Raw genomic sequence first — 16,587 nt, 5'->3', positions numbered from 1 at the left:
GAAAGGAATGGAGAGACAGAGAAGGATGGGGAGAATTCCAGGTATAAGAACAATGGATTTTTGTCCCAGAGATCAGAAGGATTACTAGAACTGAGATATGTGGTAGGCAGAATAATGGTCCCCAAAGTCCCTGTGCGAATCCTTAGAATCCGTGAATATGGAAGGTCAGGAAGATTGGTGTTAGAGTAACTTCTTCCCTGGAGAGATGTAAAAAAAAATCCACCCCTTCCTTATAGTGCACCAAGGACAAACCAAAGTATGATTCCACCAAAGTCCAACTTGAGTGAGTTTATTGACCTTACTTATAGACCATGCTGAGAGATTATTAATAGGAACAATGGATGACCCCCAAACAGCTGCATCACCAAAAAGTCCCATCCTAGTATAAATGATGACTTTCCTATAGCTGCATAGATGGGAGTTCCCCCCTCTCCTGTTAAATTTCCAAAATGTATAGACTCTAGCACCCCCTGAGCCCATGAGGCTATGTGTGCAATTAGACAGAATCACATACAACTGTCTGGAAGATGCAGGAGAGAATGGTTGGAAACTCAAGTGACAGCCCAATGACCCCTCCCCAACCTCTTCTATGAAGGAAAAACAACAGTTAACAGCTTGATTTTGAGGGTATCTTTAAAGGAGTCCTAGCTGCTCTGATGAAACGATGGCTATTTTGCTTAGATTATCTTACCTTTCCACACAGAGTACTTGAACATGGGAGAGAGTGGTACAAGAGAAACAGGAGGAAGATGAAGCTCCAGAAGGCCATTATGGCACAGTCTTGGAAGGTCTGGACTATCTTTGTCAGCCTTGAAGATGAAGGAAGAAGGTCATGGTGATGGAAAGGAGACAGATGGCCTTTCAGAGCTGGAGAAGTATTACAGGCAAGAATCCAGCTCTGCTGACGTTTTCATTTTAGCCCTGTGGGACCTATGTCTGACGTCTGGCCTACAGAACGGTAAGAGAATATATTTCTGTTGTTTGAGCTTCTGAGTCTGTGATAATAGACGACAGCAGCAATGGAATAGGAACATAGGCTATTGGAGGGAATGAGCTGGACAGTCAAATTCTGCTCCTCAGGTTGTGACGTGTTTGGCAGTAACCAGGTCAAAGATGTGGCTATGATGTCACCTAAATTGTTGGAAGGGTGCATCTCTTAACTAGAGTACGTCTCTTAAACCAAACTTTTGTCATGGTTTTTGTCACCAATTTATATGGTAAGTCAGGAACATGTTGGGGCTTTGACTTGGTCCCTGGCAGGCATACCGAGAAACTCTGGCCCACTCTTTCCTGCGGCTGATCTTTATTAGGGTGTACTGTTCACTGGCATAAACTGTACTGCTTGGAATTGGATTAGGGGGAGATCTGGTCTAAATTAAAGCTGTGATAAATGAGCACCGTTTACATTTCCTCACACCCGCCCTCCTCCACACATACACACATCAAATTACTGTGGAAATGAAATGCAGGATAAAAGTGAGGAAGGATTCTGTTCTTCATTAATGTGTAATTATAAAATGCTGGGGCTCCCCTGCTGGGTAGAGGAGGGAAGCTCATGGTGGTGGTGGGGGGGTTCACCAGGGTGGGAGATTCTTTGTTGCTATTAACTACAGTGAGTTATTTTCACATTTTTAACAAGAGCTGAATGAAAAATGAAGGCTCAGATAAGATTTGTCCCCCTTCACGGAGCCATGATGAGGAGGGGACATCAAGTAGACAAAACCATTTATATTGCAAAATTAGAGTGTTCAGATGCCCCTGCTCACACTTCTTTATTTGAATAACCTCAACAATTTAATGAGTGACCTGGAAGTTAACTTTACTTCCTGATTTGAAACCATGTAGTCTTTTGTATGAATACAGCATTGATATGTACATGAACAATGATGACATAGATACTCTTAAGCTTTCTTAATTTTAAGTTATCTGGGCTCTCAAGCCTGGGAAGGGGAAGGTAGTACAGCACACTGCCTGGCCCTGGGACTGCAAACTGGTAGTGTCTTGGGCTAGCTAGTGGGAGGTGGTAGTCTCTGAAGCTCAGGTTCTTCATCTGGGAAATGGGGATGATATGATGGTAGTTCAGTGGGCCGTGCAGCATGGTTGTGAGACCAGTGTTAAAGATGCTGGCAGAATGAGCATCATTGATGACCATCTCTGTAGTTGGCAGTGAAATGTGGGAAAGAAAGGGGAGAAATCTGTCCTCTAGTCTCTTCTCTATCCTCAACTATCTTAGATTTAATTTAAAATTTCATATCTGAAATTTGATTTTTAACAAGTCATTTCTTTCTACAAAAATTTCCCATATTCAAAATAGGAGGCAGTGCTAATAGGTTTCCTTGCTAATTTTTATAATAAACAAGGTGTTTGACATTTTGGTAAAAGGACATGGTTTCCCTCAAAGAGCTTATAAATGTTATTAAGGAAGGACCTGCCACAAACAACCATTTAAATGTAAACTAATTAAAGTTAAATAATATTAAAAATTCAGTTCCTCCATTGCTCCAGGCACAGTTTAAAGCACTCAGTTACCACATGTGGCTAGTGGCTGCCCCACTTACTGTGAAGATAAAGAACATTTCCATCACAGCTCTATTTTGTTTATGCCAATACCTTCCCTAATCTGAAGTTCAATAAGCATGTCTAGAAAGCAGGAGTGATGGGGGCACAGTGTTGAAAGATAAGACAAAGTAAATGTATCGATTCCATAAATTTGTAAAGAACCAATCCTGAACTTTGCTGTGAAAAAGCCACAAACTCCGAACAGAATTGCCCATAAATTGTCTGTAAATGGTGTGGGAAGAAAAGCTCAATAAATATTTTCAAGCTATTGAAATTTTTACTAGTATACATAGTTTTTCATGGCAGAAATTCATTCAGTAGATATTTACTGAGCTCATCCTTTATGCCATCCTCCAGGTGAGAATGGAAGTGCGGGTACATGAGGGAAGTATGCTCAGGGGCATGGGAAAAAGTAGTCTTTGATAAGAAGGATTGGGAATACAGAGAAGGGACAGACTCCCAGGAGAGTAGAATTAGATCCCCTTAGAATGAAGACTTGAGCAGACTTGAAGAGGTAAAGGGAGCAATGGGGCCATTCAGAGGAAGAATGTCTGCAAGGACATAGGCCCCTTGAAAGAATGTGCCTGGCATGCATCAGGAATACAGGGACAAGGTGGTCAAGCAGAGTGGGCAGAGGCAGGAAGGGCAGGCCAGATTTAGTTTTATAGATCATTGTAAACACTTTGGTTTTTACTTGGTGTGAAGCTGGGAGTCATTAGGTGATATTATTTTTAGGCAAGACAGGCTGATCTGACTTAGGTTTTAAAAAGATGCTTCTGGGACTGGAGAGATGGTTCAGTGGTTAAGAACACTGGTTGTTCTTGCAGAAGACCTGGGTTCGAATCCCAGCACCTACATAGCAGCTAACAACTCTGTAACTCCAGTCCCAGGGAATCCAACAGCCTCTTCTGACCTCCACGGGCATTGCACGACACGGATGCACTTACTTACATGTAGGCAATACATGCATACACATAAAATAAAAATAATAAATAAAATTAAAAAAAAGATGCTTCTGGATCCTGATTTGAGAGATGGTAGTAGCCTAGGCCAGGCTGGCAACAGATACAGGAGAAAAGAAATATATTTCCATCACCTATTGCTGAGGTTCATATAAGACTTTAATAAGAGAAAAACGTGAAGTTGTTTAAATTTTACGTGATACAGGAGCCTTCAGGAAGAAATGAGTCCCCACAGGAATGGGCAGGCTTGCATATAATTTTATTTTATGTATATGAGTGTTTACCTTGATATATATATCTGTACCACATGTGTGTCTGATGCCCATGGAGGCCAGAAGAGGCTATCGGATGCTCTGGAAGTGTAGTTATGGACAGTTATGAACAGCCATGTAGGTGCTGGGAACCAAATCCAGGGTCCTCTGAAAGAGCCGATGAATGATTTTCCAAGCCCCAAGGCTTGTATATTTTTATACTTAGTTTTGATGAAGAATGAACAGTTGCAGAGAAATAGCATTGGGACAAATGGTCTGATGAAAAGGTAATGAATGGGGAGAAAGGCCTATTAGTTCAGATTCCTCTGTGCCCATGTGTCATCAGAGATGCCGTGCTTGAAGCCTATATTCCCTCCAGAAGTCATGTTGAAACTCAATCCCCAATGCAACCGCATTAAGAGATGAGATGGTCTTCCCTTATGGGTGGAATTGGTGCCTTACAGGAACTAGCTGGTTCCCCATTGAGCATTCTACGCCTTCCCCCATAGGAAAATGCCACCTCAAGATGTCGTCCATGGAATAGGCCCTTATCAGGTGATGAACCTGCTGGTGCTCTGACCTTTGACTTCCCAGCCTTTAGCAATAAATTTCTGTTGTTTATAAATTACTTGGACTAAGGTATTGTGTTTTAACAGCAGAAGAGGTTAAGATAAAATAGAAGGGTTTTTCCAGGTGTCGTGGTGCACTGTTTCAATCCCAGGCAGAGGCCGGAAGATCTCAATGAGATGGAGGCCAGCCTGATCTACATAGAGAATTCCAGACCAGATAGGGATACTAGGGAGACCTGTCTCAAAAAAACAGAGACGAAACCAAACCAAACACACACACATGCACGCACGCACACACACACACACAGAGAGAGAGAGAGAGAGAGAGAGAGAGAGAGAGAGAGAGCACTCTTTTACCTGGGCATAGGAAAGGTACCTCTTAAATGAGGGTCTTATAACCTGCTAGGGGGAAGAAAAAAGGGAGAAGATGGGAATGATCTTCCTAGATGTTATGACTTGCTGTAGGGAAGAGGAAAGAGAGGGAAGGTGAGAATTACTTTTCTTTTGCTGTTTTCTCAAATGCCAAGGTGTCATTTAGGGGATAGTTTGTTCAGAACCCAACCACAAGAAAGCTGATGAGAAATGGTTGGATTCTGGATACATTTTAAGGCAGAATCAAAAAGATATGTTGGCACATTAGATATGTGGTATGAGAGAAATCCAAGAATCTAACTGTTTAAAAACATTTGTCTGAGCTACTTCAAATGTAGAACTACCAAGGCTGGGAGTGGTGGCACCCACCTGTGATCACAGCAGCTGGAGGCTGAGGTAGGAGCACTGGGAGTTCCAGGTCAGTGTGGGGTGTGTAGCAATACTCTGTCTTATTATAAAAACAAACAACAAATCAGTGGAGGAATTTTTCCTTTGAGAGAAATGGATAACAAATTTGGTCTTGAATTTGTGGTATTTGACATTATGTGGAGAGGTTATAATAATGATTAGACATTAGAGTATGGAAATCGGTTCAGGAGCCAGACATTTGGAAATAGAACAATATAAAAATTGACAGACTAGTCAGGTGGTAACCCATTCCTGTAACCCTAGCAAGCACTTGGAGGTAGAAGCAGAAGGATCATGAGTTCAAGACCAGCCTGGTTCATATGAGACCCTGTCTGAGAAAAATGAAAAGAAAACAAACAATAAAAACCCAAGAAATTGAAAGGCTAATAATTTGGATTTAAATAAACACTACAAACAGGTAAATCACTCACTAAATTCTAAACACTACTCACAAATATGGAAATACTTCATAGGTGGGTATGAGTCATGTAACCATCCTGGCAGGAGCAAAGATAATCTAAGGAAAGACTTGTTCCTTCATTGTTTATCAGACTGCCAAGGCAAGGGAGCCCAAGAGTTGGAATTTCCCCAGCAAATGCTAGGGGCAAAAAGGAAGAGCTTGTCTCTCAGAAAGACTTCACATGGTTCTGGAAGTTTGTCAGACCACCTTTCAGGAGGTAGTAGAGCCCAGACAATGATGACTTAGTGATGGCCAGGACTCTGACCAGGACTGCCTGGTTATGCATATCCCTTGCTCTCTATTTAAACCTTAACCCATGTCAGGACCCTGAAGATGGATTTGGATGGTCACTAGACCTCTTTATTTGTTCTTCTTCCCAATGTGGCCACATGGAATAAATATCCTTTCTTGACAGTAGCTGATCCTAGCATCTTGGAGCTGCCAGGGCCAGGCTTTGACTCTAACAACTGTAGTGACAGTTGGGTTCTTTCTTCAAGGTGTTTGTAGTATGCTTCAGAGAAAACTGAAATAATACAGAATTACATTCCATGCTTTCATGTCAACCCTGAATTTTATTGTTAGGAGCTGAGTAAAGGAATGTGTTGGGTTTCAGAAAACAATATCCCAAAGTATGGCACTTTGACATACTGAATTCAAGAAGCAGGCTCCAGGAGCTCTGGCCTTAATCAGTCCTCTTTCTCCCTTGAAGTGAAGGAAGGGGCTATCTCTGAAGTTCTCTACCTAAAGGCCATAAAGGCAGATCTTCCAGAAGGTTAACAAACAAGAGGAAAGATTAGAGTTGACCCCCTAGATCCCAGGCAGACTTTGTCCCAGGCTATTATCTATTTTTCCTGCCAGTCGCATCTCTCCTATAAGTCATTTACTCCCCCTCTGAAATTGGAGTCTTTCACTTACCTGATGTTCCCACCAGTGTATCTGATAAATATACTGATTTATGACTGTCTTCTGTCCTATAACTATGAAAGATCACGTAACCACTCCCATAACATATACCCTTCAGGACAAACTGAATCCATGTTCCTGGGTCATAGTCACTCATATTTGACTTGGAATAAACATCTTAGTCCCTTTGAAGCAAGAGCTATGTTTTGTATCAACACCACACATCAGAGTACAGAGATTAATAAGAAATAAAATAATGCAAATGAGGTCATTAGAAACTGTTTTTATATTGATTACGTGTTACATGATAAAGCTTTGGCTATTCTGGGTTGAGCAAAATGAAGTACTCAAGTTTCATTTATTTCTTTGATTTTTTTTTTTTTTTTCTTTTGAAGCAGGGTCTGGAACTCAAGTGTAAATCAGGCTGGTCTCAAACTCATAGAGATCCACCTGCCTACCACTCCTGAGTCCTGGGATTAAAGACATGTGCCACCATGCCAAGCCTGATACTTTATTTATTTTTAAAATATTATTTTTATTGTATGTGTATGAGTGCATTGTCTGCATGTGTGTAAGTGCACCTGTGTCACGCAATGCTCGTGGACATCAGAAGAAGGCGTCAGATACCCTAGAACTGGAGTTACTGATGGTTGTTAGCCACCATGTGGTTTCTGGGAATCGAACCCAGGTCTTCTGCAAGAGCAGCAGTGCTCTTAACCACTGAGCAATCTCTCTAGCCCCTCCTTTTTTTTTTTTTTAAGACTATTAATACCAACCTCTCTATCTGAACTAATCATTGTGACTATAAGATAAAACTTTTGGAGTGTTAGCTTAACAAATCATTAGCTTCCACCACACTTCCCAGGGGTTCTTATAACCATTCTTCCTTCTCATCCTGCAACTGGAGGTGGAGGAAGGCTAAGAGGGCTTAGCCCCGCCTTCATTATCTATTCAAGGAGCACAGCACGCAGCTTTCTAAAAGTTACCAAAAACCAGTGCTCATGACATGCCCAGCAACAAGGGCTGGGCACTGTGGACAGGACTGCTGCCTGCTAGCTAGTCATCATACAGCATTCAAAACCTGTATCATTAAAATTACAAATGTGCTTTGCATATTATTTCCATTGGGACAGTGCTGGTCTAATGTAGCTTTTCTTCAGCTTCATGTTTGTTAAAACAATTGGCTTTCCTCAGAAGAAAGTTCTTTTGTCATGTTTCTTCCCAGTGTCTTTTCATTGTGAAGGAGAGGCTCCATAAACATGGCTGCTTCCTCCAAAAGGCTTCCCTGCTGCAGCAGGCAGCTTTCAAGCCTGTCTTGCCACAGAACCCTACTTATAAGGCTTTTGACTAGTGGCTTGCTTCTGGGGCCACTACCTAGCAGGCAGCAGTCCTGTCCACAGTGCCCAGCCCTTGTTGCTGGGAATGTCATGAGCACTGGTTTTTGGTAACTTTTAGAAAGCTGTGTGCTGTGCTCCTTGAATAGATAATGAAGGCGGGGCTAAGCCCTCTTAGCCTTCCTCCACCTCCAGTTGCAGGATGAGAGGGAAGAATGGTTCTAAACTGTGCTCCTTGAATAGATAATGAAGGCGGGGCTAAGCCCTCTTAGCCTTCCTCCACCTCCAGTTGCAGGATGAGAGGGAAGAATGGTTCTAAACTGTGCTCCTTGAATAGATAATGGAGGTGGGGCTAAGCCCTCTTAGCCTTCCCTCACCTCCAGTTGCAGGATGAGAGGGAAGAACAGTTATAAGAACCCCTGGGAAGTGTGAGGGGGACACCTGCTGCTCTCTGAAAGGCATTCTAAGAAAAGACTTCATAGAAAATCAATTGTTATCACTTAAGACCTTTCCTTTAACTTACTGTGTTCTATTATAAGCTTATTTTTTTTTTCTTATAGGGGAACAAAGCAATGTGTGAAAAATTGCATACTCTTCCTGTGGTGTCCTTGAAAGCAAGTTTATAAATTCCTAATACCCATTCCTGTAAGTCAGTAGTCTTAAGGAGAACAGGTATGAGTAAAAACATTCCTAGGGGCACGTGGTGGTTTTGAAGCAGGATTGGGACATTGCTGGGGCTGAATGACGTGGCTTCAGGAAAAGAAGTAAATTTGAAGAAAGGAAAGCTTAGAGACACAAAGCACCCCCCTCACCTGGGAAGTTCTCAAATAAAGCTTCCTGGACCTTTTCAAGCTTTTGCTTCCTTGTGGCTCTAGGCTTCCAGTCTGCAGAGGAATCAAGACAAGATTTCCTCTGGATAGCCCTGGTGTGCTAGTTCATGGATTTACCCATTTTGCTCTCTCTGCCTCATGATATTCCTTATTTTTAAGTCAAAAGTTTCATTTCTACAAACTATTTTAATCCCAAAATGCTGTGTGCTTAACAGCATAGATTCTGGAAGCAGACAAAGACTGAGATCTAACCCTAGTTTTATATTGCCTGGCTGTTCGGCCTGGGGGGAGTTGCCTAGCCTCTCAGGCTCCCTTTCTCTGTAAGTGTGAGTAATGATCATCTCTGCCTTGTGGAGTGACTGTGGTAGGGAAGAAGATGTATGTAGGTGTTGGACTGATGATCTGGCCCACACGAGAATGCTCAGATATATTAGTTATTAATATTGTAACAAATTAGATACAATTTTAGGGGGAAATTATATAAATTAAACATACCTATAATAAGCATTAGAATTTCCCATTAATCAGTATCTCATTTTGGCATAAGGCATTGACAAATCTATATTGGAACACTTGCTTTGATGGGGCTTGAGGCAGGATAGAAAGGCAGGGAAAATTTGGGGGATCAGAGAAAGGGAAAGTCGCCCTCTTGTCCCAGAATCTGGTTGAAGCCTTTGCTCCCAGAAAAGAAAAAATTCCAGTACAATTACCAGCTGCTTAAGGCCTGCACTGTTCTAGGAATCTAGCTGGAAATCCCATTTACAGGGAAAGGATATCTACTAAACTCCTTGTGCCGCTGTAGTATCTCCTGGTTTTACTCTATCAGATTATAATCCATCCATCTGCACTGTAATTATTTCATGGCATCTCCAGAGTCACCTCACTAACCTATTGAAAGAGAGAAATGAGGAGAAAAATGGGTTCCTAGTAACATTTTGAGAAGTAACTTAAGAGCCCATACCTATAGAATCCCATATATAACTAATACTAAGTTCACTATTACTACCCCTTGAGGAGCCATACCCATACTTGGGTTCCTCTTATTCTCTGTAAGTCTTTAATAAAAATCTCCAACTCTTCTTCATAAACTGGCTAGTCCCAAACTTTTTTTGGCATTGAAGCCATGAATCCTGGTTTAGTCTGAGTTGAGGCACTTAAAAGTCTGGAGTACCCCTCAGGCTGCAGAGGGTGACAGCATGGAGCTGTGCCTCTGTGCCCTCACTGCTGGCAGGGCTCAGGACACATCACCCTCAAATATGACACACAGGTATCTGAAAAGTGGTGATTTGAATGAGATGTGCCCCCCCGTTAGGCTCCAAGTATTTGAGCACTTGCTCCCCAGTTAGTAGTGCTGTTTGGGGCAGTCATGGAGCCTTTAGGAGTCATGGCCTAGCTGGAAGAAGCACATTACTAGGAGCTGGGTTTGAGAGTTCATCACTTTGGCCCACTTCCAGTTTGCCATGTCTCTGCTTCCAGTGGGTGCTTGAAGATGTGAGCTCTTAGCTCCTGTTGCCATGTCTCTGTGCCATGATGGACTCAGCCCTCTGGAGCCATATGCCAAAGTAAGTCTTCTTCTGTAAGTTGCCTTGGTCATGGTGTTTATCACAGCAACAGAACAGTAACTAATGCAGGCCCTTGAGAGGTACCCTTACTAAGCCTGCAGGAAAAGACCACAGTTACCTCTGAAGACATTGGGCACAAGATAAAATCCCATCAGGCCTTGCTAAATCCCCCATTAGGTCAAACCTTTTTATTCTCTAATCCCAGCTCTCCATGCCTGTCTACTCTATACTGTATGAGTTTTCCTCCCTCTTAGTCTCAGAGATAAAATAATTTAAGAATGGATTCGGAAAGAAACACAAGGGCTAAATATTGGATTTTGAGAGAAAAAAACTAAGAGGGCAGGCAGGCTGTAAATCTCCTCAGCTGCCAGGAAATGGAAAGAGGAAGAGAGAAAGTCATGCTTTGAGTTAGAGATCAATAAAGCAGTCAGGTCCAACAATGGATGGCTGCAAAAGTAGATGCATTGGTGATGGTAGGGGAGGGGCTGCAAAAGCAGGTACATTGCGGGAATGTCTTCAGAGAGAGTGGGAATGCCCAGAACACCAGGGCAAGCAGGCTTAGGACTTTTTGTCAGTGTCCACAAAAAGGGAGATAGAAAGAGAGGAAGAAAAAATTTACGATTTCTGAGTTAGGAATCAGAAGAATTGGCAGAATTAGCAGTAGGATCTTTAAGCAACTGTGTTGAGGCTCCTGGAATAAGCACATTGCCTCATTGAGGAGATAACCTGTTCCTCTATCTCTTTTAACATGTCTTTTGATGTATCAGATTTTTTTGAGGTTACAATGTTTGAAGGATATTTTCTTGTCCAGGTGATGGCTGGCCCACTGAATTAATTCTTAAAGAAGGGAGCAATAGTATGCCTTTATGGTATTATAATCTTTTGGGTAATTTGGAATGCCGAGTTTCTACTCAGAGTTATAAATAAAACTCAGATCTTATTGTTTTGACCAAAAAATCATGTAAGAGTAAATTTAAAGGAATTAAAGAAAGAAAAAAAAAACCCAAAAGAATCTATAAAATAGCTGTCATGAGTACACTGGGTAAGAAACATAGCTGAACATGTTCATTATTTCCATAATGTCAGAATTTACTAAATAATAAATTCACAAGGTATGATAGTTTCATTGGCAGCAAGTTGCCAAATAGTGTCACTTGGCCCTGGCCAAGGCAAACACAGTGAACCACACAGTGAATCAAGAGATCTGAGAGGAAGGAAGATGATAGAAATATAAAAAGACTCTCAGGGATAGAACAACAAACCCAGGTGGGAAGTTTTCTGCTGCTATGGAGTTAGGCCCCAGCTGGGTCACAGGTTTGAATGGAATTGCAGAATTGAACACACTGCAGAGGCGATGGGCAAGACTGTGGAAACAAAGAGCAGGAACAGGTTCAGGTGGATGGCTGGACAGCAGGTCTAGTCAGATGGGCAGAACATGCAGACTACAATTGGAGTAGATTGTGCCAACAGCAGAGACAAAGGTGAGCTGAGGCCCCCAGGACAGGTGCGAGTTCTCTTCCTGTTGGTCCCTTGGCAGACTGGGTAGCAGATGACAGATTGGTGGGTGTCATTGCCATTGCAGTGCTAGGTGTCCTCCTCTTTATGGGATCCAGAAGAGGAACTGTACCCTTTCCTGGTATGTTTGACAAGCTCTCAGGTGTGATTTCCTGATAAAATAATATGCCCATGTATTTCTACAGCCCCACCTCACCTGGATAAATTTATAGGGTGACACCCTTTCTACTCCCAGGAATAATTTATTTGTCAGTCTGGGTTACATGGATGGTACCAGACAGACAATGCCTTTCACATGTCCATCAAGGAGTAATGTCCTCTATCCTCAAAATTGAGTCAAAAGCTGCTTGTAAATGGAGTCTCTCAGGGCAAGGAACAGCCTGAGAAATCTATTTTACATAATATGGAGTAATTTAGGGTAGGACACAGCCTGATCTTGGCAATAGCCAGGGTTTCCCAGGAAGAAGGAGCCTTCCCTTCTGGACTCCAACAAAACCCTGCTATCTTCATCTTCCTTCTACATGGTAGTTCATATTCTAAGTAGGGCCAGTTGTGATGCTTTCTCTACCTTTAAAATTAATGTGTTACTAGAGAAACAGGAGATGACTGGAAATCTGATGATGGGGTGGGGTTTTCTAGCCTCAGTGACCTCTAAATCTACAAATATCTGATTAGCTACCTGACATGATAGCTCTTGTATCAAGAGAAATATATACTAAAGAAATTTATGTTTTTCTCTTGATAATCTGTATTCTGTTATTACCTCAACAATGAACCCATTGATGGAAAAGAAAGCTATTTCTTCTCGATAGCTTACAGGCATGGTGACCATCCAGCTGGTTATATCTTAGGTATATGTGTCAGCCTTCTGTTACTGTGACAAAATACCTAAGAATATCAGCTTAAAGCTATCAATGCAAACAAACACACTTCTTTCGCCAAGGGAAATAAGAAGTAGTTTATTCTGAGCCAAATACAAATGGCCATGGTCCAGGTACACAGATTCAGATTGCCCTGAATGGTATGTTCCATCATGGAAGTGGTTACACAAGATTTTATTAACCACAATACATTGATTTAAGGACATCAGGTAGGTAGGTTACAGATAAGGGAAGAAGTCTCTGCTATAGGTTTCAGATGGAATATGATGACATTTTTAACTTTGGGCTTGGTAGAGACTAATGGTTTTCTAGAGAAAACTGTGAATGCAAAACAGCTTTTGTTCCAACGGGGTGGTTTATTCTGAACCAAATCTGACTGACCATGGTCTGGGAACACAGATTAAGTTGTACTGAACAACATGTTACAACATAGAAACAGTTACATGAACCTTTTATAGTTATAGAATAAAGGAAAGTCATAACAAAAGATCATAAATCAATTAGTTATCAAATATATAGATGGGAATGAGAGGAAGGTGGGTTCCCAACAAAACAGGGAAATCTCTACTCTAGGTTTTAGATTCTATCTGATGACATTCTTAGGCTTTAGGTCGGTGTAAGCTAGTGGTCTGTTAGTAATATATTCCAGTGGTTTACCTGATAGTTAATAAGTTGTTAGGTCAGATACAGAGTTTCCATGGTAACTTGAGCCTGAAGGTTGTATAAAATCTACGCTTAGTTCTGTATTCTCAGCATGTTTGTGTTCTGTCTCTTATTCTTTCCTTATTTTGTGATGCTAAGTGTTGAATCCAGGGTCTCATGCTTATAAGGCAAGAGCACCATCATTGAACTACATTCTTAGCATCCTGGCACCCTTCTTCTAGAAGAAAACCCAGGTCTTCATAGATAATAAATCTTGAGGTCCTGTAATTCAACACATAGAATTTGTTGAATTTGTTAGCTCAAATTTACCCATTTAAAATCTTTTCTTGGGTCTGGAGATGGCTTGGCCACTAAGAGCATGTACTGCTCTTGCAGAAGACCTGAGTTCAGCTTCTAGCTCCCATGTCAGGTGGCTCACAACCGATTATAATTCCACCTTCAGGGAACTTGATGTCTCTGGCCTCTGTAGGTACCTGTATTCTTATGCACACACATACATAATTGAAAATAATGAACATAAATCTTAAAATATTTTCTTGAACCCTCTTGTAATTTTCCTTGTTGCTGTAAAACATTTTAGCAGAAAGTTTGTAATGTGTTGCATTAGAATAAAGCAAGACAAAATCTTAAGGCTTTGCCTGGACCACTGTTGACGCGAGAAAAGAGCTTTCAGCTGTTGTGCAAAGTGAGCAGGCTGTGATCAGGAGTAAGTTGAGGATCTGGGGGACCTCTGCTGCTCAGTGGAAGCTGTCATGGAGCAAGAGTGATGAGTGGATTAGGTAGGGCCCAGAGGAGCCAGAAATACATTCCATGTGATCTGAAGTGAAAGCCCTCTGCTCTCCAGACAGTGGAAGCTGCAAATTGAGTGTTCAGTTTGAAGTCAGGCTGCCCAGGGACTTGTTCATTTCATGCCAGCTCCGGTCTGTTTCCTTTCTTAGGAGGGCACAGTGGGGGCCAAGAGAGTAAAGGGAAGGATGTGGGCAGAAGAGGAGGTGAGGGGATTTGTGGGTGCTGGCTGGCAGTCCCAGGAAAACTGAGAGATTTAAGAGGAGCCAGTGGGAAGAATATGGTAAGGGGACTCAAAACAGACTAAAAAATTGTCCATTTCTTGAGATAGCTGATGAAGGAATCAATAAAGGAAATATTTCCTGTATATGTTTTCAATTGATTTGAAGGGACATGTACATAATTATCCCTAAAGAATATCAGAATATACCACCTCAAAGTGTATCTCTTTAGTATATAGGCTGTTTTAAGTTAAAAGTTATTAAAAAAAAAAAACAAAACCAACAGGTGTGGGAAAAGCTTCAAAAGCATTGCACAAATGTTCCTTGTGTAAAGGGAATTTATAAAGGGTACCTTTCTTTTCCTTACCAAGAAAAGGAAGACTCAACTCTTCACTGACTTAAATGTAACAAATCTTATTAAGTAACAACACTTTTCCAAGCCTACCTCCTTACCCAAATGCTGTAAACCTCTTTAACTTGGTTTAGTTTAAGGTGGTGTATAAGCCCAAATCCTAATCATGTTAATTGAGAAGATATAGTGAATCTTGGTGTGGTTGTGCTTTCCTGCAATCCCAGCCCTTGGATTGCAGAAGCAGGAGGATCAGAAATTCCATCAGTCTTATAAACAAACACTATTGGGACATAAAGGGAGTGCTGGGCCCCATGCAATAATAGTGGAAGACTTCAGTGTTCCACTTTCACCAATGCATTGATCATCAAGCAAAAAAATCAGCAAAGAAACATGAGTCAGAGTTAAGTTACACTTTGGAGCAAATGTACTTTACAAATAGCTATGGAATAGTCTACCTAATGACAGAATATATTCTTTTCATCAGTACATTGAACTTTTCTGAAGTATGTAGCTTTACATGCCCAAATTAGAAGAGATCTCAAATAATCTAATGAGCTACTTCAAGATCTTAGAAAAACAAGAATAAATTAAAATAAAAATTCATTGAAGAAAAGAAACAATACAGATCAGAATGGAAATAAATTAAATGGAGACTAAAATAATAACATAAAAGAGATTAATGAAACAAATGCTTGATTTTTCTTTCTTTTTTGAGACAGGGTCTCCCTGTTGCTCCAGCTGGCCTGGAACTCACCATGTAGACCACTATGCAGACCACCCACTATGTATGCTTCCTGAGTGCTGGGATTAAAGATGTGCCAACACCTGGCTTTGATATTTTTTTAAAAGATAAAAATTGACAAACCCTTAGCCAAACTAACCTAAGAAAAGAGAGAGTTGTTGAAAATGAATAAAACCAGAGCCGAAAGCAGAAGTATCAGAACAGATACACTGAAGTACAGTGGATGATTAGGAAATTGTTTTGAAAAATTAGATGCCAATATATTGGAAAATAGAGAAATAATGAACAAACTTGTAGATACTTGTAACCTACCAAAGTATAGTCACAAGGATATAAAAAATTCTAAACAAATAAAAAAGAAGAAATGACATTAAAGTTGCAATAAAAAGTTCCCAAACCAAGAAAAGCCTAGGATGGGATGGAGTCACCTCTAAATTCTACCAGATTTTTAAACAAAACTAACACCACTGCTGCTCAGATGGTCTATAGAAAGGAGAGGAGCATTCCCAGCCATTTCTGTGAAGCCAGACAGTAGGTGTCATTCTGATGCCAAAGCCTGATAAGGACAGAACAAAAATAAATCATGAGCCAATATCCTTCATCAACATGTGTGCAAAATTCCTCAAAAAGATACTTGCAAATTTAATTCTACAGATAAAAAATATTACTTACCATGATCAAATAAGGTTCATATCAGGAATGTAAGGATGGTTCAATATACTCAGATAACTAGATCTAATCATTTCATGATAAACCATGAATAAGCCAGGAGGATCATATGTCACCTTAATAAAGGCTATACATGACAAACAAACAATGCAGATTATAGTAAATTGGAAAAAACAAAGGATTTCCTCTAAAATTAGGAATAAATAAGGTTGTCCATTCTTACCACTCTTAGGATAGTCCTTGAAGTTTTAGCCAGAGCAGTCATGTAAGAGAAATACATAAAAGGTATAGTATTGGTACAGGTGGAAGGCAAATTATCCCTGCTTGTAGGTGACATTATTATATACTTAGACACTCATAAAGACCCCAACAAAGATGTTTATAACTGGTAAATAAAATGAATGAAATAGTAGTGTACAAAACTAACATATCAAAATCAATTTCCTGTATACTAATAATGAACTTCCTGAGAAAAGAAGTCAAGAAAATAATCCCATTCACAACATCAGGTGCACTCACATACATGCAGGCAATACACTCATACACAT

General features: G+C 40.8%; 1 pseudogene; it reads left to right on the top strand.

The window, feature by feature from the left end:
• The first annotated feature begins 816 nt into the window (after positions 1–816).
• Positions 817–16,587, top strand: part of LOC103747533 — a 71,498-nt pseudogene continuing 55,727 nt past the window's right edge.

The sequence above is a fragment of the Nannospalax galili genome, unplaced genomic scaffold, assembly GCF_000622305.1.
Source record: "Nannospalax galili isolate Female #2095 unplaced genomic scaffold, S.galili_v1.0 scaffold364, whole genome shotgun sequence".
Taxonomy (NCBI): domain Eukaryota; kingdom Metazoa; phylum Chordata; class Mammalia; order Rodentia; family Spalacidae; genus Nannospalax; species Nannospalax galili.
This window is presented reverse-complemented; position numbering and strand designations above follow the sequence as displayed.